The sequence below is a fragment of the Protopterus annectens genome, chromosome 3.part1, assembly GCF_019279795.1.
Source record: "Protopterus annectens isolate FY-2018-M chromosome 3.part1, PAN1.0, whole genome shotgun sequence".
Lineage (NCBI taxonomy): Eukaryota > Metazoa > Chordata > Ceratodontiformes > Protopteridae > Protopterus > Protopterus annectens.
This window is the reverse complement of record NC_056732.1, coordinates 1,010,872,599-1,010,898,898: the sequence shown is the minus strand read 5'-3', so window position 1 is coordinate 1,010,898,898 and position 26,300 is coordinate 1,010,872,599. Positions and strand designations below refer to the sequence as shown.

The 26,300-nt window shown below is 42.2% G+C and overlaps 1 protein-coding gene across 1 annotated transcript in view; it reads left to right on the top strand.

Moving 5' to 3' along the window:
* The window catches only part of CSPP1 (centrosome and spindle pole associated protein 1), a 2,775,649-nt gene that overhangs the window by 1,631,956 nt on the left and 1,117,393 nt on the right, over positions 1-26,300 (top strand). The window lies entirely within an intron of this gene.

Below are 26,300 nucleotides of genomic sequence, written 5' to 3'. Positions count from 1 at the left end.
TTTCATCTTTTCACCCCACAATTGGCTCCCTTGGTGATAGGGTTTTGATTTCTTTTAGGCACCAATTTTCTGAGGAAGAGCTGTGAGTTTTGTGGGAGTCCAGAAAACCCACTACTACAAAATCTTATGATCTGAAGTTGTCAGTCTTTATTTTATTGTACAAAGTCAAATAGAAGTCAGTTGGATCTACAAACAATTTATGGATTGACTGCTTTTGTCTCAAATTAGAAACTTCATCAGAAGTTCTGATGAAGTTTCTAATTTGAAACAAAAGCGCTCAATCAATAAATCGTTTGTGGATCCAACTGACTTCTATCTGACTTTGTACAATAGTTTGTGGTTGGAGTGTGAATCTTCATTTTATTCTTGACCAGTGGGTTTGGGTCCAAGAACTGGAACCATCTTGGTCATTTTTACAGGTCATGCAGGCCAAAAACTCTCGAGCTTCAACCCTACCCAGTGCATCTCTCCTAGTAACCTCAGCATACGTTTTAACTGTACAGATTTTCGAAGAATGTCCAAACTTTTGCCTCATATTTTTGGTCCATTTTTCTTTAAAATTTGGTTTTCTGGCAAATCATTGACAATTCATTAAAGAATGAAGTAAAAAATGACAAGCATTTGAGATTGGTATAATAAAAACTAGTACCAAAACAAACCAAAATAAAAAATAGCCGAAAACCAGTCTGGAACAAAGAGATTACTTCAGGTATAAAATACAAACACTTTAATACAACATTTTAGCGCTTTCATCTCCATATGAGACTTCATCAGAAATAAACCCGAACCATCAAATTGATTGCATTTAAATACTAAAAATATTGTGACGACATCATCAATTAATTTAAAAGGGCATTGCCATAAGAAATATATGTATCATAAATTTCATTCTTAATTTCACTTCCTTGTTTTATAAGTTAATAAATTTCACCTAATGAATTCTTATAACTTTTGATTACTTATATAAAATATATATATATATATATATATATATATATTGTTGAAAATAACCAACTTTTATAAATATGTTTTTAAGTAATTGTTTTATGTATAAAATATTTCAGAACATATAAAAATTCATGTGTAAATAAATATGAATATAAATATAAAAAAATCAAATATATCAGTTACCACCTATAATATATTAAATAAAATAGTATATCCAATTCATTTAACAAAACAAACGATAAATACTATATTCTTGCAGTATAGGAGCCAATGATACATGATCATTCAGACCTGGTGCAAACATGACTGCCAGTTTAAATTGCCACTGGCTCTCCTCCTTTTTTTAAGGTATTTTTCCAACCCCCCCCCGGGGTTAATTTGTATTATTTCCAAAATGCCGAATATACATTTTTCAAAATATTCACAAACTATAGAATGTCTGTATAAGGCATTTGTGATTTTTTGATTTTTATATCATTTAAGTGTTCATAAATTCTGTTTAACATACATTCAGTTTTTCCTATATAAAAATACCCACTTGTTTTACACCAGGCCACACCACCCCTCGTATTGCAGTTACCTTTTTTGAAAACCACTTTGCTCTTAATATTATTGTTCAGAACCACTGTAGATTCCTTAATTATATAGGGACAATATGTACACATGCCACATGGCTGAGTACCCTGTTTGACATTCTTGGTATTGTCTATCCTGTATTCCAGTAATTGTTTAACATTGTAACCAACTTTATTAACGAATTTGGGCTTTTAACCAACTTTTTCCAAAATTTCCTTCTTGGTCCTGAAAATGTTCCAATTTCTTTCAAAAGCTTCCCGAACCAATACAGTATTCATATTGTATTGCAAAATACAGGCTTTGTTAAAATTTCCTGATCTTGAACTTTTTTCACCTCTCCTAATTTCGTCTTCTAAACTTGTTCCCAATAAGGGTTTATACTTAATACCCCATTGTGTGTACACTTCACTAAAAATGTTGTCTAAAAAATCTGAAGGATAACCCCTCTCTAAAAACACGTGGGAAATAGTATTGAATTCCTTAACTAAATCTTCTTTACTAGAAGTCATCCTGGCTGCTCTTATAGCCTGCCCCCTTGACTATGTTAATTTTTTGTCCTAACGGATGTTCACTTTGGAAATGTAAATAAGCATTACAAAAGGTCTTTTTTCTATAAACCAAAGATTTGAATTCTTCTTTTTCCTTTAAAATTGTAGTATCCAAAAAATTAATGGAATTCTTGTCATACTGATATGTAAATTCCAAAAAATTGTTAGTGGAGTTTAAATATTCTATAAATTCTGGAATGTCTTCTATGCCAGTCCATAGAATAAAAATATCGTCCAAATAACGTAAATACAATTTCACATTACCCCAATGTGGACACCCAAAGACTTATTCATCCTCCCAGCCCAACAAGACAAGGTTTACATAGACTGGAGAACATGCTGCTCCCATAGGGACCTCCTTGATTTGTCGATAATATTCACCTTCAAACCAGAGAAAATTATTATTGTCCAATACTATGCCCATAAGTTGACAAATAAGTTTGACCATATCGTTTTCTAGTTTTGAATACTGAAAAAGTACCTCTTCAAAAAAATTCAAACCTTCCACCTTAGGAATACTGGTAAAAAGGTCCTTTATATCAACCGTAAGAAAAATAACTTCATTATGAAAAAGTTCTTGTTTAATACTGTTTAGGAACTCCCAAGAATCTTTGAGTAAATGTGAAACATTCTGAATAACATGTTGTACACAAGTATCTATAAATATAGTGATTGGATGAATTTTCGATCCCCTGGCTGCTACAATGGGCCTAAATGGTGGTTTATTCACATTTTTTATGGATGTTAGGGATACCGAAAAAAACTGGAACTAATGGATCTTTTCTATATAAAAATTCATAAGTATCTTTATCAATTCTCCCATCCAACAAATATTCTTCCAAATAAGAATCTGTCCTGGAATATGCTATATTTATCTGATTCTTAGAAATTCCTATGTATGTACTATTATCGAATAACAAATTTAACATTTCGTCTGAGTAATCAATACTACGAAATAGCACTACCCCCACCCCCCTTGTCTGGAATCATAACCCTTACATTCTTGTCACTTCTTAAATCATTTAACAATTCTTGTTCTCCCCTGGTTAGATTCCAATAATAATTGTTCTTATTGTATTTAAAAATGTTATAAATATCTTCCATAACTAACCTCTCATATGTCTCCACTAATGGGTGTAGGATAGGATTATATGTACTTTTTTCCTTTGGTACCACATAACTGTGGGGGATATCATCACTTACTATTTCTTGATGTTCTAAATTGATTTCCAGATTTAATTTTCTGGTATATAACTTCAAGGCTGTTATATTTTCAACCACATTACCTGAGGTGGAGCATTTGAGATTGACTTTGTACCCTTCAGAAAATTCATGCTAATGCAAAACCTGTTATTCTGTCAAGTTCCTAGTAACAATATTTAAAAATCGTCCCTATTTTTGGGCCTTTGTCCTCCCATTATTTATGGCTTTGTCCAGATTTATTGGTCTAAGAGGTTGAGAGGTATGTACCTCAGATCTTGTTTTCCTCCTTCCGGGACAGATGCATTTGCCTTCAATTTTGAGCTAAGTGACATTTTTTTTTATTACTTTGCCTTTTCTTCATTCTTCAAAACAAAATTTATTTCTATAGTTTTTCCCTACCCTTTACCTCTTATGTAGCTCTTAATTACCATTGTTGGCAATTTCCCCTTCTTCCGTACACTTTGTGTACTACTTCTTCAACCATTGTTGGTAGATAGCTGTCTTTCTTTGCACTTCAGTGTGCACTACCCTTTCCTTAAAGTTCTTTAAAAAAAAAATCTTTGACTGTTTTCTGTGTTAAAAAGTTTACAAGTGTTTGTTTTTCTTGTGTAATTCTTCCACCCTTCTTTCATGTACATGTGTGGTGTGAGTGAAAACTTTTCTTTAGTTAGTATGGCTGAAAAACCTAAAGTCCCCTCTGGCTTTAAGAAATGCCAGCAGTGTGGCCATAAAATTCCTTCAGACTTGCACGCATTGTGTGTCTACTGCTTAGGAACACACCACATGGAAGAAGATTACAGTATATGTCATGGCTTTAGCCACAGAGCTTTAGTAGAGAGAGAGAATATAATTATTTTAAAAGGTTTAATTTCAACTGCCTTCGCTGAGGCCATATCTGCTGGAAAAGGGCAAAACAGATATCTCATTGCCTTCCTCCTCTTCCTCTGGGAAGGCCAAGAAAAGAAGCATGCCTATGCCATCTTTCTCCAGTGGCAACAGTCAAAGTTAAAATCTCAGCACCAAAAAGATCCTTGGCTCAGGTGGATGTTGATATTGCAATGTCTGTACTGGCACCCTCCATTGCTTCTAAACCTTTGGTGCCAAGGGTTTCAGTACAGGTTCAAAGGTCCAAGCTCCAAGCACTTCTTTGGCACCAACTGATTTGGCACAGAGTATTTCTAGTTGGCAAGCACCTAAGTTTCAGTATTCTCCATCCATTGACCCTTTTTCTGGAGCATTACCTGAGGTCTTTTTGCAAAGATCCCAGTCTCCATCAGTGTCCTCTATCCATTCCACCAAAAGTCTTAGGGACTGACTTGGAAAGACTGGTGGAAAAAATGTTATGGGCGAGAGGAATTTCAGGTGTCCCCTCGTCTCTGTCCCCTTTGGGTGCCAAGCATTTTTTCACCCCTTTGACTACTTCTCCAGCCACCTCTGAGGCCTTGGATATTTCAGTTTCGAGTTGTGCAGCATCAGCTTCATCAGTTCGATCAGTCTCCTTTACTTCAGTGCTGATTCAAGCTCTGAGTTCTTCGGCTGTGTTGGATCTGGAGACCTCTAGGTGCTGTAACTATCCGGTCAGCCCCGAAGGGCAGGAGTCAACTTCAGTTTTTTTGGTGCCATCCTTGCACCTTGGCTTTGGCTAGGATTAGTTCAGCACCAGCTTTTGCCTTGGAGGTAGTCTCATTAGAGCTGGGAGTGACCACGGCACCAAGGCCGTCTATCTTGGCTCTGGGCTCCCTTCCCTCTTCAGTGGGTACAGCCTTTGAGTCTATGGAGAGAACCTTGGCTGCCTCAGCCACTCAGTTGACCTCTTCCTCCTTGAAGCATATTCCTGCCTTGAGTCCAGTTATCCAGCCTGCTCCGCCACTAGGCCAGCAAGTGCTGAAACCTCAAGAGACTCAGATACAGATTCTTTTTCTGATACCTCACCAGACCACCCCCCGATGAGGTTTCTCTGAAGAAAAAGTGCAAGAGGAAGCACTGAGAATCCCGTTAGGAATTCCATCACCAAAGATACTGATTTTGATGAAGAGGAAGGGTCCCCCAGATCACCCCCGGATGATGTTTCTTTTGGAGACATCCTGGAAATTTTTAAACAGCGGGGTGATCGGAAGTTCCAAAACCCTACCCCTGAGGAATTGGTATACCTGCAGGCTTTTTGCACACTCCCGTCTACCTCTTGGGTGACACCACCCGCTGATGAACTTATTCACTTGATTGCTCAGCGGGCATGGAAGGCGCCTGACTCTATTGAACCTATCCCTAGAAGAACAGACAAAATTTTATTTCCTCTACAAGATAAAAAATTTGGGTTAAAAGGTTTAGCAATAGATGCCATGGTCATAGCGACTGCCATGAAAAAGGAACTGGCTGAGGAAATTTCCTCTGTCCATCCACCCAACAGAGAGTACCAAATGATTGATAGGTTTGGCAAACCGATTTACTCTTCACTGACCTTTCATTATGGTCTTAGAATTTTCTGGCACATTTCACCAGGCTTTAAAGGGATCTGATCAAGGAGCTCTCGGATACCCTGGCAAGAGCTGTCTCTGAGGAGGTACAAGACAAAGTTGCCTCTCATTTAGCTACCATGGTGTCTGTATGTAATTCATCCATGTGGCTCATTGCACATGCAGCTAAAGGGACTACCAGAGCAAGCAGGTTCAAGCATAGCCATAAGGAGACACGCTTGGTTGCAAGTTTGTGACTTTGCTGAGCCATTTAAGTCCTCATTCGTCAGTACAGCCTTTGACGGATCATCCTTGTTTGGCACAATGGTTAGAGAAACATTATCCAGGTGTGAGAAAGATATAAAAACCCGTTCTGTTGTGGACTTGGGTTTTTCTGCTCCTCAAAGACCTTTTTTCCAGGAATCAGAGTGTGGGTGGAAAAATGTGGTTCAAAAAATCCAGAGGGTCTTTTCAGGATACACATGGTGGAAGTTCCCCTAGGGACAGAGGGGAAAACTCGAACGGAAGACACCATCCTCGTGGCAGAGGTGGCCCAGAAAATGAGTTTCAGAGGTTCTCTTTCTAGAAGCCCCTATCAGCATTCCTGAACAGAGGCCCAGTTGCCTTCCTCTGGAGGCTGTCGGGCACTTATCCCTGCAGCAAAACGCCTGGGTAGAAATCACATCAGGTACTTGGGTGTAGAGGATTATATCCAGAGGCTATGCCATTCCCTTTTCTCTTCCCCCTCTCATTTCTAAAAAAGTCCCCAATGTTCCACCCAGTCAGAGGTAAACATCAGTCCTAGAGATCCAAAGACTGCCAGAAAAAGAGTCACCCAAGAAGTCCTACCAGACCAGATAGAGTCAGAAACTTAAGATTCTTTAGGGGACTGGAGACTAGTTTTGTATCTTGGTCTGTTGAACAAATCAGTTTGGCAAACAAAATTCTGGATGGTCATGGTACAGTCCATGTTTCCTTTTTTGGAGGAGGAGGACAACTGGGTGTGCTAGATGGACCTTCAGGATGGTATTACCACATAAAAATGGACAAACGCTACAGAAGGTTCCACTCCAGGCTGAGAGACAGTCACTATCAGTTCAGACCTCTGCCCTTTGGTCTCACTAAAGCCCCCAGGTTGTTCACCAAATCCATGGCATTAGTAGCAGCTCACTTGAGACTGCAAGGATTCCAGATGCTTCCATATCTGGACGACTTCCAACCAATTTCTGATAGCGCATATTCCTGGGAGCTCCAATGTGATAGCAGACAAATTAAGCAGGTCTATTTTTCTCCACGAGTGGTCCCTCAGTCCCAAAATGACTGAAATTATTTTTCATCAGTGGGGCCAGCCTTGCTGTGACCTCTTCGCCTTGCTCCTGAACAACAAGTGCAGCAACTACTTCTCCCTAATACCCCCACAGGGGGACTCACCCAGGGATGCTGTTGTGCACAGCAGGCCCCCTGGACTTCTGTACTCATTTCCCTTGTTTTCTTTAATTCCAAAATTCCTACAGAAAGCTCTCAGGTAGAAGAGCAGAGTAATCCTCATTGCCACTTTTTGGCCTTGACAAATATGGTTCCCCTTTCTCTGGCCTTACCTGATACAAAAACCTTGGACACTGGATCCTGACTCCAGACCTCCTCTCTCATCCAGAGGACTTGATGCACCCTAACCTCTTGAACCTCAGGCTGACAGCATGGTTCCTCCAAGTCTGTTAATTGCCAGTCAAGTTAACCTTTCTTCCCCGGTACTTATAATTCTCTTAGCTTCTCATAAGCCCATCTACCTGTAAACTCTACACTAGTAAATGGAAGAGGTTTACCTTTTGGTCCTGCGAAAGGAATATTGACCCCCCCCCCTTTCAGCACCCATGGAAAAGATCTTAGAATTATTATCCTGTCTTTTTGATGCAGGAGTCTCCTCTCCTACTATTTAAATTCAGCTGGCAGTAATTTTGAATTTTCAGAATGGTTTTGGGGATAATTCTTTAGTTTCTCATAAGCTATGTAAAGCATTTTTAAAAGGAACTGTTTTGTTGAAACCCCCTTTTAAGGATCCTATCCCTCCCTGGATCTTACCCTAGTACTGCAGTGCATTGTTCATTCCCCCTTTGAACCTTCTCCCAAATGTGACCTAAAATATTTATCTTGGAAAAACTTATTCCTTGTAACAATAACTCCTGCCAGGAGGTTTTCTGAAATTCAAGCTTTATCTTGTAACCCACCATACTTGATTTTTCATAAAGACAGCGTTGCCTTAAGGACAAATCCATACTTTCTTCCTGAGGTAGTGTTAGACACTAGTATTAATCAGACTATTAATCTTCCAGTATTCTTTCCTAGTTTCTCCAGTAAAGGAGAATACTCCCTACATTTACTAGATGTTTATAGATGGTTACATTTTTATCTGCACAGAACAAAAGTTATTAGAAAATCAGGTCAATTTTTTTGTTTCCTTCTCAAGTACCAAAATTGGCAAATCAGTCAGCAAAGTAACTTTAGCCAGATGGCTAAAAGACTGTATTTCCTTCATTTATGACAAAAAGAAAACTGATTTGGCTAGACCGGTAAAGGCTCACTTTATAAGATCTGTAGCTATATAGCTACATTAGGATTTTTTTTTTAATCTCGAGCCTCCATGGATGACATTTGTGCAGCAGCAACTTGGGCTTCTCATACTTTTATTACTCATTACAAATTGGACTGGATCTCCAGGGGAAGAGCATCCTTTGGTTCAGTGGTGCTCGGGAATATCCTTCCTCGAAGCTGCCCAAGATCTAAGGTAGCTGGGGACTCTGTCCCATTGGTCAAGGATAAAATGAAGATTGACAACTTCAGATAAAGAAGTTATGTACTCACCATAACATTCCGTCGAGTTGTCCATCTTCATTTATCCTTGACTCCCCTCACTCCTTCCCCTGGCCTTTCAAATGTCCTTTGGTGGAACGGATATGGCACATACCTCTTTGTTTTCACTTGGGTTACATAGCAGATGTGGTTTTCATCAGGTCTTCTGTTCTCATATCTGTTTATCTGTAATCTGCAAACTCGATCTGAGGTAACTGGGAGAGATGTAGGTTTGAAGCTCGAGAGTTTTTGGCCTGCGCGAGCTATAGAAGTGGCTGAGACATTTCCAGTTCCCAGAAGCAAACCCATTTGGTCAAGGATACATGAAGATGGACAACTTAAATGGAACATTATAGTGAGTACATAACTTCTTTTTGTAGAATGTAAGAGATTTTCTTTGTCACAGCAATTAACAGGACCGTCTTTTAGTGGGCATTCATAATATTGTTTGTTATTGATGTGAGTACCTCAATTCTGGTCTGGCATACTTTTCTGTTAAAGCTCATCTGTCAGCCATTTCTGCTGGTCTGCCTCTGGAACCACCAGTTTCCTCTAGGTTTGAGGTTATAGTTCCTCAAAGGTGCCCTCTGTATTAGGCCTCCAAGAAAACCAATTTGTCTTTCTTGGGACCATAACTTTGTTCTTGGAAATTTGACTCAGCCCCCCTTTGAGCCAGCAGTTTCTTTCTCCTTAAAAATCTGAACCTATAAAACTGTCTTTTTGGTGGCTCTGAGTCTAACTTCTGCCAAGCGAGTCTCTCTTTGAACTTCATGCAATTCTTCCTTTTTTCTTATAGGTAGAATATCTTTTATTTCTGGTTTGCTTTAATAACACCAAAAGAAATAATTAAGATCCAAATATTTTGGGGTAGCACTTTACCTTTCTCGTTATTTGATCAAGAATTCTGGACAAAGCTAAAAACAATGGGAGAATAACATTGGGGAACATTTTTAAATTTCCCTGTAATTCACTTGAAAAGTTAATGGAACAACAAGGTTTACATCAATATGCATTTTTGTGAGCAAAGAGAAGCATAAAACTCTATTGACTGGTATTACTGACTGTAATCATGAGCATTTTACAAGAAAATCAAAAATGTTACAGGGGACAGGAAAAACATCCTTTAAAAGTAGGGATAGTTCAGAGGTATGAGTAGCACTCAAAAGGGAATATCTGGTCACGATTTCCTGTTTCAAGATTTGTAAATTCAGAAGGAAGGTGCAGCTCAAAAACGCAAGTCAAGCACAGAATGCCAAATAGGAATGTATTTAGCGTACCACCACTTTATTCAAATACTTTCGTCATAAAACAGACTTCTTCAGAACAAGAAACAGAGCATCAGCAAGGAATACTATTTAAACACTTCCCCAAGCAATTCATTGGTCAGGGATTAACAAGTTAATTGATAACACAAGACCTTGTTTCCCCTAGTCACTGTGCAATATAAAAGTTCTTAAAGAAATCTCAACCATTAAAACCAAGTACATACACTTTAAAATAATTCATATATGCATATAATATATATATATATATATATATATATATATATATATATATATATATATATATATATATATATATATATATGTATACATATATCCATAAATATAGCTAAGGCAATCTGTTAACCACAACATCCAAGATGTTAAAAACAATACATAGATTTTAATCTTAGTAAAGAGCTAATGGACAACCTGTCATTAAGCTCAGGTAGTTGACGGTATTCGTCCTGATTTGCCACTTTAACTCTAAAAATTCAAGGTTCTCATCAAATGGACCCCCCCCCCCCCCCGAGTACCCAGATCAATATGATCTATTGCTCCAAATTTAAAAGTGTGTGTAGGGAACATCTTGATATGCGTGTATAGTGCATTCTTCTCATTATGTTGTTTGATGTCATATAAATGCTGGTAGATTCTCTGTTTGAGAGCTTTCTTGGTTTTACCTATATAAAAACCATCGCATAGGTCACATAATGCAATGTAAACTGTTCCCTTGGAGTAACAGTAATACTTTTTACAAGGCAAGATGGTCCCAAAACATTTACGTGCCATTATCAAAGAGAAAGGGACATTGTGCACATCTCCCACATTTAAAATGACCAAAGTCGCCTGGATTACATATTTTTCTCTCAACCAACCCCTTCAGGGAAATGTCCTTTTTATGCACCACCAGGGGACATAAACCTACTCTTTTAACCACCTCATTGTCAAAATTAAAAATGGACCAAAATTTACATATGACCTGTTTGATGTCAAAAAAAGGTAAAGTTAGGGCCATTTTGAATCTACTCTGCCCAGACAAATCAATTGTCCCTTTTTGGTAAACAAGTCAACAACAGGACACTAATTCCCCTGCTCCCTTTTTGTTCTAACCTCATCAGCTATAGTGCTGATAAAGAAAGTAAGATAGCCCCTTCTCTCCACCATGACCTGCAACATGTCACATTCAGCCAAAAAGTCTACTTCGTCAGAAACCATCCTGGCCAGTCTGATGAATTGTCCCTTGACAAGAGATTTCTTTTAGTGCAGAGGATGCCAACTCTGAAAATGTAACAAAGAATTTGAGTAAGTTGGCTTCCTGTACAAGTGAGATGTAAACACTTTTCCTATCATAGTCGTCCTTGATTGTAATGTCAAGGTAGTGCAAACAATTTTTTTAACCATGATATATTTCAAGAAATCAGTAGTGTTGTTAATATAGGTGAAAAGTCTTTCCAAGTCACCCTCACTACCTTTCCAAAAAAGGACCAAGTCATCCAGATACAGGCCATACAGTACCCAAAGATGTTTAAAGTCCGAGCCTAAGATGTACAAGTTCTCCCACTGAGCAAGGACAATATTAGCGAAAATTGGGGTGCAACAAGCTCCCATGGCAACCCTCTGTGTCTGCTTAAAAAATCTGCCTCTCAAATGTGATGAAATTATTAACCAAGGACCAACTCCATACAATTATGAAGTGTGAGAATGGTGTTATGGTCCATGCTTGTATTGAAACAAAGTTAATCGTAGAACCATTCGAGACCTAAGTCATGGGGGATTACTGAAAAGAGATCGTAGATGTCAGTGGTGACCATAATTAAATTGTCTGCGTACATTTTTCAAGATTTGAATACTTTTTTGGATTTGCTGGATTTTAAATGATTCAGTTATGATTTTATGAATCTTGTTATAACTGCCTATGAAAAAGTCTCAGACTAAGATTTAAGAATTTGTTTTAATGACTCAGATAATTAAAACTCCATATTCTCAAGTTCATACGCTGAGGCTTCTTGGTTTTCAGACAGATGTTCTTCATCTCACATTGCTGCAGTCCTTACATATGGGTAGTCCGCTGTCCTCGGTCGGCCCGAATACCAAAGTATTAGGCTGACGTCGGTCATGGGCGCTCAGATCTGACATCAGAGCGTCAGGGTATAAAAGCGCATGACCGATGTCATATCCTCAGTCTTTTTTGCCGCATGGTCCGATGCAGAAGCAGCGTTGCAAGTGCCGTTCTGAAATTTTCGTATTCTGAGTTTCAGACCGAAACCAAGTTGGGCTAAGTACCCCGTTGGGGAATATTTTTGTTTTTTCTTGCCTCAGTTATTTCCGGATGTCAGAAAAAGTGAATAATTGTATTTCTTGTGGGAAACAGATACCGCATAGGGATTATCACTCTCTTTGCATTCCTTGTTTGGGACCGGACCACGACGTAGTCGGGTGTCGGTTTTGTGCTAGGTTTAATAAGTGCACTATAAAAAGAAGGTTAGATTGTGCTACGTTAGTCTTTGGTAAGTGGTGTAATTATAATATGCCGTCGGATCCTCCGACGCCCGCTTCCACGAAGAAGCGAAAAGACAAATCCTTGAAACCTAGACAGGTTGATTCGTCCGTTTCGGACGCCGGTCCTGCAGAAACTACAGTGGAGCAGGTGGATCCGGCTGAAGTTTCTGTTGAGTCTCAGGGGGAAACTTTGATTTTGCAGGATGTGGCCTCACAGGAGTCAGGTCAAGCTGAAGGGGCCTCTCAGGTTACTGTTCTCCCTTCTATGCCTAAGGTGGTTAGGCCTTCTGCTACTATTTCTAAGGCTTCCTCTAAGGGCAGGTCTGTTTTGCCTTCCTCTGGTGTCCCTCCAGGTACTTCAGGGTCTGTGCCTAAAAAGCACATGCTTAAAATGGCAGAAGATTTGATTACTTTAATTAGAGGTTCTATGCCCTCCTGATAAGAGGCCCAGGGTGGAGCCAGAGTTGGAAAGTTTGGATCAGGCCTCAGATGACTCAGACTCTTCTGCTGAAGATATTCAAGATTTTCCCCCTTATTCTGATTCGGATGCAGAGGATTCCACTCCTTCTGCTTCTCCTCCAGAGGATTTTTCATTTTCAGAAACTCTGCATTCCATGAGGGAGCATTTTAAGTGGGAAGGACAGGATTTCTCTGATTCACGGAAGAGGCTTAGGGAATTCTTGTTTTTACCACAGCATAGACCCTTGGCTATACCTCCTGTTTTGGATGTTGTTCAAGATGTTTTCTCAGAGGCTTCCCTTAATCCAGATTCTTTGCCTCCTGCGCCAGTTAAACCGGACAGGTATTACAGGGTGCCTGAGGCTCATAAATATCTGTATAAGAGTCCTTGGGCGGACCCAGAAACTATTAGTCAGGGGCCTAAGGGTGTCAGAGCTTCTGTTGTAAAGAATCCGGTTCCTCTAGATAAGGAAGCTAGAGCTTTGGATAGATGGGGTAAGAAGGTATATACCTCTTCTACTTTAGCAATGAGGGCTTTAAATTGCCAGTTTCATATGTTGAAATATCAGAATTTCCTCCTTTCTCAGCTACAATCTAAAGTGGATGCTTTGGCAGAGGGCATAGAGTGTAAAGAATTGCAGGATTTAGTACATGTCTCTGAACAGGTGGGTAAGCATTCTTTGCAGTGTGGTTTTGATGCTGTACAGGCCTCTTCTAGGGTGGCTGCCACTGGTTCAGTTCTTCGTAGGCACGCCTGGCTTAAGGATCAGAATTTGTCCAAGTATGTTAAAATTAGAATACTGGATGCCACCTTACAGTCTGAAGTTTTGTTTGGCCCCCCTGTGGAGTCGGTTTTGAAGAAAATGGAAGACGAGGCTAAGTCCATGCAGACTGTTTTTTGCAGGTGCAACCTCCAAAGTTTAGTAGAAATTGGCCTACTAAGGGGTGGACCTACCCTTCTTCTGATTCTCAATCTAGGGGTAGATCTAGACGTGGCAGGGGCAGAGCTCACAGTACATTCAGGCCTAGAACTTGGAGTTCACCTGCACAATCTGCAGGTGAGGGCAGGGGCCAGTCCTTTCGTAAACAGGCCCAATGACCTGCATTTTCAGCTGCCAGATTCTTCTTCCCTGGCAGCTCCTTTGGGAGGAAAGTTAGCAATCTTCAAGCAAAACTGGCTTTTAGTCACCCAGGACAAATGGGTATTGGACATTATAAACCGAGGCTACAAGTTCTATTTCCATACATTGCCTCCTTTCAAAGGCATGCCAGACGTTCCTCCTCAGCAAAGGATAGAGGCTCACAAGCAGATTTCTTTACTTCTTCAAGTAGGAGCTATACAGCCAGTTCCTCTGTCAGAAGTGGGACTAGGATTTTATTCTCGCCTGTTTCTAGTACCAAAGAAAGGGAACACGTGGAGACCAATTTTGGATTTATCTATCCTCAACACTTATCTGGACATTCTAAAGTTCAAAATGCTGACGTTACAACAGCTTTTACCTCTGTTGGGAAAAGATCACTGGATGGTAACTGGATCTCAAAGAGGCTTATCTTCATGTTCCTATCAGGCCCAGTTGCAGGAGGTACCTGCGTTTTCGGGCTGGAAATTTACATTATCAGTTCTCTGCATTGCCCTTTGGCTTATCTACTGCGCCCAGAGTGTTCACAAAGGTTCTGGCTCCAGTGATAGCCTTTTTCAGGTTAAGAGGAATACAGATTTATCCTTATTTGGACGATTGCCTGATTATCGCACAACACAAAGACGAACTTCTGCATCATCTACAGTATGTGATGGTAGTGTTAAGATGCCTAGGGTATTCTGTGAACGAAACAAAGTCCAGTACCCTCTCAGGACATGTGCTTTCTGGGTGTGAGACTGAATACAGCTTCCCAGATGGCCTTTTTGACCCCGGACAAACAAAGAAGCCTTTCTCTTTATTTCCATCAAATGTCTCTACAGTCCAGGCTGACTGCAAGGACAGTCCTTCAAGGCTTGGGGTTCATGGCATCTTGTATTCTGGTGCTTCCCAATGCCAAACTGCATATGAGGAAGCTTCAATGGTATCTCAAAAATGTATGGACACAACACTGCCAAGATCTAGACACTGTCATTCAGATAATACCTTGCATTCAGAAAGAATTTTTGTGGTGGGCTCAGGAATGTCACCTAAACAAGGGACTCTCTGTGACCCGACCAGAGGCGAGTCAGATTCTAATGACAGATGCCTCGGACAAGGCTTGGGAGCACACCTCAATGGAAAATGGGTGCAAGACACGTGGCCTGTCAGACTTCAACATTTGCATATCAACTTGAAGGAGATGTTAGCAGTCCAATTTGCATTGATGGCTTTCAAGGATTTACTTCACCCAGGACAGGTGTTGATTCAAACAGACAACACTACTGTCATGTGGTACATCAACAAGCAAGGGGGAACCCATTCGTACCCTCTTTGCAGGCAAGCAATGATTTTGTGGGAGACTGCTCTCAGTTTACACCTCAATCTTCAGGCAAGGTTTCTACCAGGAGCACAGAACTCCTTAGCGGATGTGTTGAGCAGACAAATTGTGGATCCTCACGAAAGTGGAAACTGGATCCTCATGTGTTTCAAAAGTTGACAGTGTTATGGGGACTCCAGACATAGATCTGTTCGCTTCTCCACTAAATTACCAGTTGCCAAAGTTTTGCACAAAATGTTTCATCCCACAGCTTGGAAGGTGGATGCTCTATCATTCAGTTGGAGCAATCTTCATGTCTATGCCTTTCCACCTCTGCCTCTCATTCCCAAGGTACTCCTGAAGGCCAGAATAGACAAGCCATCCATGATTCTGATAGCGCGGATTGGCCTCGACAGCACTGGTACCCACTACTGAGGAGTTTGGTGCAGGAGCCTCCATGGCCTCTGCCTTTGATTCCGCATCTTTTGTCTCAGGAGGGCGATCCACTTCCTCAATGTCAAGATTCAGTCTTTGCATCTCACAGCCTGGCATATTCTGCTTTAGACCCTGGAGGGTCTCAGCTTCCACAACAAGTTTTGAATGTTATTGTGGAGGCCAGAAGGCCTAGTACAAGGAAAGTTTACGAAAAAAAATTTTTTTGGGGGGGGGAAGGAAATTTTTTTTTTCTTTTTTGGAAAGGACGGATACCCCTTCTGTTCCTTCAGCCCCTACTCTTATCTCCTCTTCCTTAGAGGATTCGTGGTCGGGCTTCCATGGTCTCCTCCGAGGGGTGAGTGGCATCAGACCCTTGTCCGAGCCGCTCTTCCCCTTGGAGCCTCGGCCTTGGTGAGCTCGGCTCCTACATCTGCGTCGGAGACTTCCCTTTGGTGGCCCCTGGAGTTCCTAGCTCTTGAGCGGGTTCTCTCGGACCTGCCTGGGAGGGGAGCATTCGAGGTGATGAAGAGTGTACTGGCCACTGGTATCAGTCAGCAGTCTCTTCCCGTAGCTCCTCCCTCTATTGTACCTGTTGACATCTCTGCCACTTCTCTTGCTACAGGACCCAGAGATCCTCCGCCTCAGGTTTCCCCATTGGGAATTTCCCTCTTCCGAGGATTCTCCTGATGTTTCGGGAGATCCTCCTAGGAAGAGGACTTGTAAGAGGAAGCATGTAGACTCCCCCGAGGCTGTCACGTGGGATACTGACTTTGATGAGTCAGAGGGGTCCCCTAGATCCCCTCTGAGGATGTCTCCTTTTCAGACATCCTAGAACTTCTAAAACAGAGGGGAAACTGGCCCACCAACAATCCCTCTGAGGATGAGTCAGTATACCTAGAGGCGTTTGGATCTCGGCCCTCCACCTCCTGGGTGTCTCCGCCTTCGACCCCTTATGCAGGTTATTGCACGAAGGCGTGGACAGCTCCTGACTCTGTAGAGCCAGTCCCTAGGAGGCCTTCTAAATTTATCACTGCCCTAGTGACAAACAATTCCTTACCAAGGGTGTCCCGCTGATGCCATGGTGGTGGCTGCCACCAAAAAGGAACTTGCAGATCCTTCCGTGCCCGTCCATCCTCCTAATAAGGACTCTAGGACCATGGATAGGTACGGCAAGCGGATGTTTTCCTCAGCGACCTTTGCTATCGTTCGCTGAATTATCTTTGTCACTTCACCAGACTCCAGAGATATCCTGAAGGAGCTGGGAGAAGTAGTTCAGGATCCTACAGCTGCAGGGGCTCAAGAAAAGATTGCTTCAAGCAGCTAGGAACCCTCAATTCCATTACTAACTCCTCCATGCGGCTAATATCTTATGCTGCGGATGGAGCGAGTAGAGCCGCAGGCACAGGTGTGGCTCTTAGACGCCAAGCCTGGATGCGGCTATGTGATTTTTATGATCCCTTTAAGGCATCCTTCACAAATTCTCCCTTTGATGGGTCAGCTTTGTTTGGCCCTCAGGTGAAGGAGACCTTGACCAGGTGTGAGCAGGACGGCAAGACTCTTTCTGCTGTTGGAGTCCGTTTTCCACCTTGTAGGCCTTATCCCAAAGGACAGAAGGGTGGGAAGATGTGGTTCCGTAAATCCCAAGGAGTCACGCCGGATTCACGTGGTCAGTTTACCCCTAGAGGCAGAGGGGTAACAACAACAGACGCCGCTCTAGAGGCAGAGGGGTCCAAGAACCAGGGAAACAGGGAGCCTCTCTCTGATAAGCCCTTTCAGCATCCCTGAGGTGTTGCCCGGCTGTCCCTCCTTGGAGGCAGTCGGGAAGATTATCACTGTACCCAGAAGCCTGGCATTCCCTCACTCAAGACAGATGGGTACAGTCGATCATATCCAAGGGTTACATAATTCCTTTCGAGGAAAGTCCCTTCCCTCAAGTTCCCTTCCAGATGTACCACCGGTCTAAGGGACATTGCAGAGTTAGAAATCGCAAAACTACTGCAAAAAGAGCCATTCAGCCAGTTACAATAGACCATTCAGAGCCGGAATCTACTCAAGGTTCTTTTGGTCCCCAAAAGACGGGAGACTGGAGACCAATATTGGATCTCAGCAGACTCAACAAGTCTGTCAGGAAGACAAGATTCCGAATGGTCACTCTTCAGTCAATTCTGCCCTTCTTACAGAAGGACAACTGGATGTGCTCAATAGATCTTAAGGATGCGTACTATCACATCAAAATTCACAGACGCCCAGGAGATTTCTCCGCTTTCGGCTGGGGTCCAGTCATTTCCAGTTCAGAGCCCTGCCCTTTGGTCTCACTACAGCCCCCAGAGTGTTCACCAAATGCATGGCAGTGGTCACGGCTCACCTGAGACGTCAAGGATTCCAGGTGTTTCCGTATCTCGACGACTGGCTCCTGTCAGCCACCACCAGGCATCAGCTTATACAAGCCAGGGATTACACAATAGACCTTTGTTCTCATTTGGGCATCTCAATCAACTTGAAAAGTCATCCTTGTCGCGCTGCCAGTGTATTACCTGCATAGGGGCAAACTTAAACACTGTTCGATGTCAGCTACCCTTACAGAACAAAGAGTTTCAGACATTCAGACTCATGTCAGGATCATTCTGGCCAGCAAGAAAGTACAGGCCAGAATGGTTCTAAAGGTATTAGGTCTCATGGCTGCGGCCATTACTCTTCTCCCCCTGGCTCGATTCTACATGCGCCTCCTTCAGTGGATGCTGTTCACACAGTGGTCATACCAGCAACTTCCCAATGCGTCACCAGATTCTGGTGACACAAACATGCAAAGAACATCTTGCTTGGTGGATCACATCATCTCAGGTTCACCAAGGCAGGTGCTTTGTACCTCCGTCCCCGATAGCCACTGTCACCACGGATGCCTCCCTGATCGGGTGGGGGGGGTCATTATCAGGGCAGGATGGTTCATGGGACATGGCAACCGTTCGAGTACCATCTGCACATAAATGTCCTGGAGATGAGAGCAGTGCTTTTAACGTTGCAAGCCCTCAACGACTTTCTTCCCGTAGGGACAATTGCAGTCCACACAGACAACATGTCTGTTGTTTGGTATATCAACAAACAGGGCGGAACCAAGTCCTACCCCTTGTGTCGAGAAGCGCTCAGACTATGGCAATGGGCGATCTCCTCTCATCGGTTTCTGGTAGCAACGCATATCCCTGGGAAAACCAACATTATAGCGGACAGATTGAGCAGAGCTATTCTCATGCCTCACGAGTGGTCTCTCAAGCAATCCATAGTGGAAGAGATTTTTCTGGAATGGGGTCGCCCATGTTGCGATCTTTTTGCTACTCCCCAAAACAGCAAATGTCCAGACTTCTTCAGCCTCTTCCCTCTATCAGGCCATTCCCCCAGAGACGCTCTGACCCAGTATTGGCCCCAGGGACTTCTTTATGCCTTCCCTCCATTTCCTCTGATCCCTCAGGTGATCCAGAAAGCTACCGTTTTGAGAGCCAAATTGATTCTCATTGCCCCTTACTGGCCTCGACAAGTTTGGTTCCCGTTCCTCCATCATCACCTTTTGGTGCAGCCGTGGCATCTGGACCCAGTGCCAGATCTTCTGATTCACCAATCCGGTCAGCTGCACCGGTCAATCCCTTCTCTCAACCTCACAGCATGGTTGCTCCACTTCCTTCCTTAGCCAGGCTTCCTTTGATCTCTAACCCAGTTAGAGACATCATAGTAGCTTCACTAAAATCCTCTACCAGGAGGATTTACACAAGCAAATGGAAACGTTTCTCTTATTGGGCTAAGGCCCAAAATATTGATCCTTTTACTGCCCCTGTTCAGGCAGTTCTGGACTTCTTAGCAGAGATTTTTCATGCAGGCTCCTCTTCTTCCACAGTCAGAGTTCAGTTGGCTGCTATTTCTAATTTTCATGTCGGGATAGCAGATCATAATATTATGTCCCATAGGCTCTGCAGGGCCTTCTTGAAAGGAATTTTCCTACTAAAGCCTCCAATCAGGAATCCTCCTCCTCAGTGGGATCTAAATTTAGTGCTGACATCCTTGATTCTTCCCCCCTTCGAGCCAGCTGTTTCTTGTTCACTCGGTTTGACCCCCCTATTTGATTTTTCACAAAGACAGAGTATCTTTGAGAACTAATCCATCCTTTTTACCTAAGGTCGCTTCAAAAAACAATCTGAATCAATCCATTGATCTCCCTGTATTTTTTCCTAACTATTCAGATAGAGCTGAACAAAAGCTACATTATCTTGACGTCCACCGTCAGCTTAGATATTATTTGGACAGAACAAAAAAATTTAGAAAATCTGATCAACTTTTTGTTTCCTATGCAGATAATAAAAAAGGCCTTCCTGTTTCTAAAGTGACTTTGTCCAGATGGCTTTCTTCGGTCATCACTGAAATTTATACGATCAGGGGAAAACAGCTGTGCTCAAAACCTAAAGCACATTCAACTAGGAGTTTAGCTACTTCTACAGCCTTTCAAGCTAGACTGCCTTTGGACACTATTTGTGCAGCGGCCACTTGGGCCACTCCTCACACTTTTGTCTCCCATTACAAATTGGACTTGGCCTCCAGGGACAGAGCCAGTTTTGGCTCTACAGTCCTCAAGAGTTTGTTCCATTGAGCCACCCAGGATAGAGGTGCTAGGACGGTCCCATCAAGCAAGAATGAAGGCGAGATTGACAACTTAACATTAAGAAGTTTTGTACCTACCATAACGTTCCATTTTAGTTGTCTTCTCGCCTTCTTTCTTGACCCTCCCTCCTTCCCCTGGCCTGGACAGACCTTGTATAAGAAACTATTATGCTAAAGACCATTCAGACCTGGTCCTTTTTCCATCTGTAAGTTTCTTCTTCCTTTGGGAAGTATTTTATGCTTGGTGTTATTGCCCTTTGTCAACAAACGAGATCTGGGTACTTACTGCCTTGCATCATGGGATATGGGGCTGCCTCGAGCTGGTAAAAGGAGTTCTCGAGCTAAAGCAAGTGCCGAGTCGGAGCCGAGGATCGGCTCCGAACCCATCAAGCAAGAAAGAAGGCGAGAGAAGACAACTAACATGGAACGTTATGGTAGGTACATAACTTCTTATTCTGGATGCCCCTTTACAGTCTGAAGTTTTGTTTGGTCCCCCTGTGGAGTCGGTTTTGAAGAAAATGGAAGACAAGGCTAAGTCCATGCAGACTGTTTTTTTGCAGGTGCAACCTCCAAAGTTTAGTAGAAATTGGCCTACTAAGGGGTGGACCTACCCTTCTTCTGATTCTCAATCTAGGGGTAGATCTAGACGTGGCAGGGGCAGAGCTCACAGTACATTCAGGCCTAGAACTTGGAGTTCACCTGCACAATCTGCAGGTGAGGGCAGGGGCCAGTCCTTTCGTAAACAGGCCCAATGACCTGCATTTTCAGCTGCCAGATTCTTCTTCCCTGGCAGCTCCTTTGGGAGGAAAGTTAGCAATCTTCAAGCAAAACTGGCTTTTAGTCACCCAGGACAAATGGGTATTGGACATTATAAACCGAGGCTACAAGTTCTATTTCCATACATTGCCTCCTTTCAAAGGCATGCCAGACGTTCCTCCTCAGCAAAGGATAGAGGCTCACAAGCAGATTTCTTTACTTCTTCAAATAGGAGCTATACAGCCAGTTCCTCTGTCAGAAGTGGGACTAGGATTTTATTCTCGCCTGTTTCTAGTACCAAAGAAAGGGAACACGTGGAGACCAATTTTGGATTTATCTATCCTCAACACTTATCTGGACATTCTAAAGTTCAAAATGCTGACGTTACAACAGCTTTTACCTCTGTTGGGAAAAGATCACTGGATGGTAACTCTGGATCTCAAAGAGGCTTATCTTCATGTTCCTATCAGGCCCAGTTGCAGGAGGTACCTGCGTTTTCGGGCTGGAAATTTACATTATCAGTTCTCTGCATTGCCCTTTGGCTTATCTACTGCGCCCAGAGTGTTCACAAAGGTTCTGGCTCCAGTGATTTCCTTTTTCAGGTTAAGAGGAATACAGATTTATCCTTATTTGGACGATTGCCTGATTATCGCACAACACAAAGACGAACTTCTGCATCATCTACAGTATGTGATGGTAGTGTTAAGATGCCTAGGGTATTCTGTGAACGAAACAAAGTCCAGTCTAGTACCCTCTCAGGACATGTGCTTTCTGGGTGTGAGACTGAATACAGCTTCCCAGATGGCCTTTTTGACCCCGGACAAACAAAGAAGCCTTTCTCTTTATTTCCATCAAATGTCTCTACAGTCCAGGCTGACTGCAAGGACAGTCCTTCAAGCCTTGGGGTTCATGGCATCTTGTATTCTGGTGCTTCCCAATGCCAATCTGCATATGAGGAAGCTTCAATGGTATCTCAAAAATGTATGGACACAACACTGCCAAGATCTAGACACTGTCATTCAGATAATACCTTGCATTCAGAAAGAATTTTTGTGGTGGGCTCAGGAATGTCACCTAAACAAGGGACTCTCTGTGACCCGACCAGAGGCGAATCAGATTCTAACGACAGATGCCTCGGACAAGGCTTGGGGAGCACACCTCAATGGAAAATGGGTGCAAGACACGTGGCCTGTCAGACTTCAACATTTGCATATCAACTTGAAGGAGATGTTAGCAGTCCAATTTGCATTGATGGCTTTCAAGGATTTACTTCACCCAGGACAGGTGTTGATTCAAACAGACAACACTACTGTCATGTGGTACATCAACAAGCAAGGAGGAACCCATTCGTACCCTCTTTGCAGGCAAGCAATGATTTTGTGGGAGACTGCTCTCAGTTTACACCTCAATCTTCAGGCAAGGTTTCTACCAGGAGCACAGAACTCCTTAGCGGATGTGTTGAGCAGACAAATTGTGGATCCTCACGAGTGGAAACTGGATCCTCATGTGTTTCAAAAGTTGACAGTGTTATGGGGACTCCAGACATAGATCTGTTCGCTTCTCCACTAAATTACCAGTTGCCAAAGTTTTGCACAAAAATGTTTCATCCCACAGCTTGGAAGGTGGATGCTCTATCATTAAGTTGGAGCAATCTTCATGTCTATGCCTTTCCACCTCTGCCTCTCATTCCCAAGGTACTCCTGAAGGCCAGAATAGACAAGCCATCCATGATTCTGATAGCCGGATTGGCCTCGACAGCACTGGTACCCACTACTGAGGAGTTTGTGCAGGAGCCTCCATGGCCTCTGCCTTTGATTCCGCATCTTTTGTCTCAGGAGGGCGATCACTTCCTCAATGTCAAGATTCAGTCTTTGCATCTCACAGCCTGGCATATTCTGCTTTAGACCCTGGAGGGTCTCAGCTTCCACAACAAGTTTTGAATGTTATTTTGGAGGCCAGAAGGCCTAGTACAAGGAAGGTTTACGCTGATAAATGGAGGAGATTTTTTCTTTGGAGCAAAGCGAAGGACTTTGATGTTTCCAAGCCTGATTTAAGTGTTTCTCTTCAATATCTTACTGAGTTATTGGACAAGGGTTTGTCTTTCTCCTCGATAAAGGTTCATGCTGCAGCCATTTCTGCTCACTATGACTGTGACCCTCCTTTATTTTCCCATCCTTTGTTTAAGCAATTTCTTAGAGGGGCAAAGAACATAAGACCCCCGTAGAGCTCCTACTCCTGCTTGGGATCTCAATTTTGTGTTGGAAAAGCTTACTCTACAACCTTTTGAGCCTGCAGCTACTGCCGAGTTAAAGTATTTATCATGGAAGACTGCTTTTTTGTTGGCCATTACCTCTGCAAGAAGGGTTTCTGAATTACAGGCCCTTACGGCAGTGGAACCTTTCCTGATTTTTCATAAGGATAGGGTATCTTTGCGTACTAATCCTTCCTTTATGCCTAAAGTGGTTTCTAGTGTGGCCTTGAACCAAACTATTCATTTGCCTACTTTTTATGCAAACCCCAAAATAAAGGGAGAAGATTTTGCATACTTTGGATATTCACAGGCAGTTACGTTATTATTTGAGCAGAACCAAGGGTTCAGGCAGTCTCAGCAGTTTGTTTCTTTTGCTTTGGGTTCTCAGGGAAAACCTGTTTCAAAACAAACTATTTCTAAATGGATTGGGTTTTGTATTTCTTTCTGTTATTCCCATCATGGTAAGGAGATTCCGGCTGGAATCAGACCTCATTCCACTAGAGCTACTGCCTCTTCTACTGCCTTTCTAAGGGGGGTAGCTACAAAAGATATTTTGGAAGCAGCCACTTGGAGTTCAGTACATACTTTTCCAAGCATTACCACCTTCCTCTTTATTCTAAGTCTAGGGCTGGATTTGCCACTGCAATATTACAGGGCATTTTAGCAGCCCCTAATGCTTTATGATTTTGCCATCCTCCCTTTACCTCTGCTTTGGGATTCTACCCATATGTAAGGACTGCAGCAATGTGAGATGAAGAACATAGTACATTTTTGTACCTACCATAAATGTAGATGTTCGAAGATCCACATTGCTGCAGTCCAATTTACCCTCCCTCCTTCCCCTCTGTAGTTTGGCATGGTTTTATGGTTTGGGTGATGGTTGTTGTTGGGCATGTTTTTGGGAGGTATCCTGTTTTTGGGCTGTGGCCTTTCTTTTTAGGGCCTTCTGACATCTGGGGCAAGAAAAGACTGAGGATATGACGTCGGTCATGCGCTTTTATACCCTGACGCTCTGATGTCAGATCTGAGCGACCATGACCGACGTCAGCCTAATACTTTGGTATTCGGGCCGACCGAGGACAGCGGACTACCCATATGTAAGGACTGCAGCAATGTGGATCTTCAAACATCTACATTTATGGTAGGTACAAAACTGTACTTTTATTATGGTTTGACATTACCATAACATCCATAACACCAGCAAGCAAAAGAATTAAAGAAACGGTAGCCATAGTCAACAGAACTGATGAGTAAAATGTGACAAATTTACTAAAAACTAGGAAGGAAGCTTGCACCATGGTTAAGCTGTGGACATCATAACTATAAAACGTTGTTTGATACCCCCAGTCTCTCTGCTTGCTGGAACAGTCACTTTGTTACAACATAAAAGTTTCCTGTTTAAACTATAAGACAAAAACGGTATGCAGTTTTATTGTGTTTTACCATGAACCCAGCTCTTCATACAGTAGAGATTCGATAGTAAGTTGAAAAAGTCCAAAACCACTAATCACACACACACACACACACACACACACACACACACACACACACACACACACACACACACACACACACACACACACACAATAAATAAATAAACAAATTGTTGTCATATTCTTTCTTAGCATCTCTAGTCACAAATTCTCAGTGACAAATGAGCCTTTCACCCCCTCTCAGTTGCTTCATTCTACCCACTACATTAATACTTTGATCTTTGACTGTCTCAAACACACACACACCCCGATATGAATTACAACCACTTGTATGACTGTACACCTCTGATATTTGCTTGAGATCAAGTCCAATGAATACATTTAAAAATAATAGCCCAGAAATGTATTTCAGCTTGCCGATGTCGGAACCATACAGTGCAAATACCCTAGTCCTCTTTGCTTCTTAGCTGAAGAATCAGAATCAAAGAACAAAATCAGGAACCGTTTTTAAATATTTATCTTGTGTAATTAGGAAGCTCATAGAATAACAAGCTTTTACATTATCAAACATTTTCTGAAGGACACAAAGTTTGAAACTCGTAACTGACATTTAGTGACTGTAATCCACAACAATTTGCTAGAAAGAAATAGACCAAAATAATTCTTATTTTCTTTGCTCAAGAATACAGGGTAAAGCCAAAAATAATTGTGTATGTGGAGGAAATATGCATTTTTAAATAGGTAAACCCACTGGAGAAAGTGTCCCTTTTCATAGTGACCCAGGAGTACTGTCTGAGTGACTTACGATCACTCTGTAGGCAGATTGAGGTAGCAGGATTCAAACCCTGTACTTTTGACTACAGAAAGCTATTCATTAACTGCTCTAGATCATTACGTGACAGAGGTTGTAACAGGTGTTGCATGGATGTGAATTTCCCAAACAATGAGAACTGTGAAACTCTGACTGATTTACCAAAGAAGAAGTTAAAAGGAGGTCAGTCATTTGGTGTAGAGAATTAAGGTTCCACGCTGCCTCAAGGGGTAGGGTTTAATTTTTTTTCTTCCTCCAACTGTGTGATTCTGAGTAAGTCAGTTAAGTGGAAACCGATAATAGGGGCATTACACACATAAGTACTCTTACTTTTTGCTAAGTGTAGTGAAAGGCTTCTCCTTCAGCTGTTGCTTAAAAAATTTAGTAAATATCTCCCAACTGCAGCTGCTTAAAAACTGTAGCAAAGGACATCTCTGAGTACTCTTCCTGACTACTACTTAAAAGTACAGTAAAAAACATCTCCTGTGCTCTCATATGACATAAGAACACTTAAGAAAAGAATTGACTGCACTTGTGTGCCTGGGTGGAAACTATTAAGTGTGTTTGCTTGTGCTTAGCTAGGTAAGAGAGCCTTGTTATTCTAGGAACTGGGGCACTTGGGGGCACACACTTCAACAGGGATGGGGGACATGCCCTAGTGTGCCCCTCTCTACCACTACCCAAATTTAAAAGTACCGATGGACATAGAATGCTTATGGCTAACAGTTGGTGCTCTGCA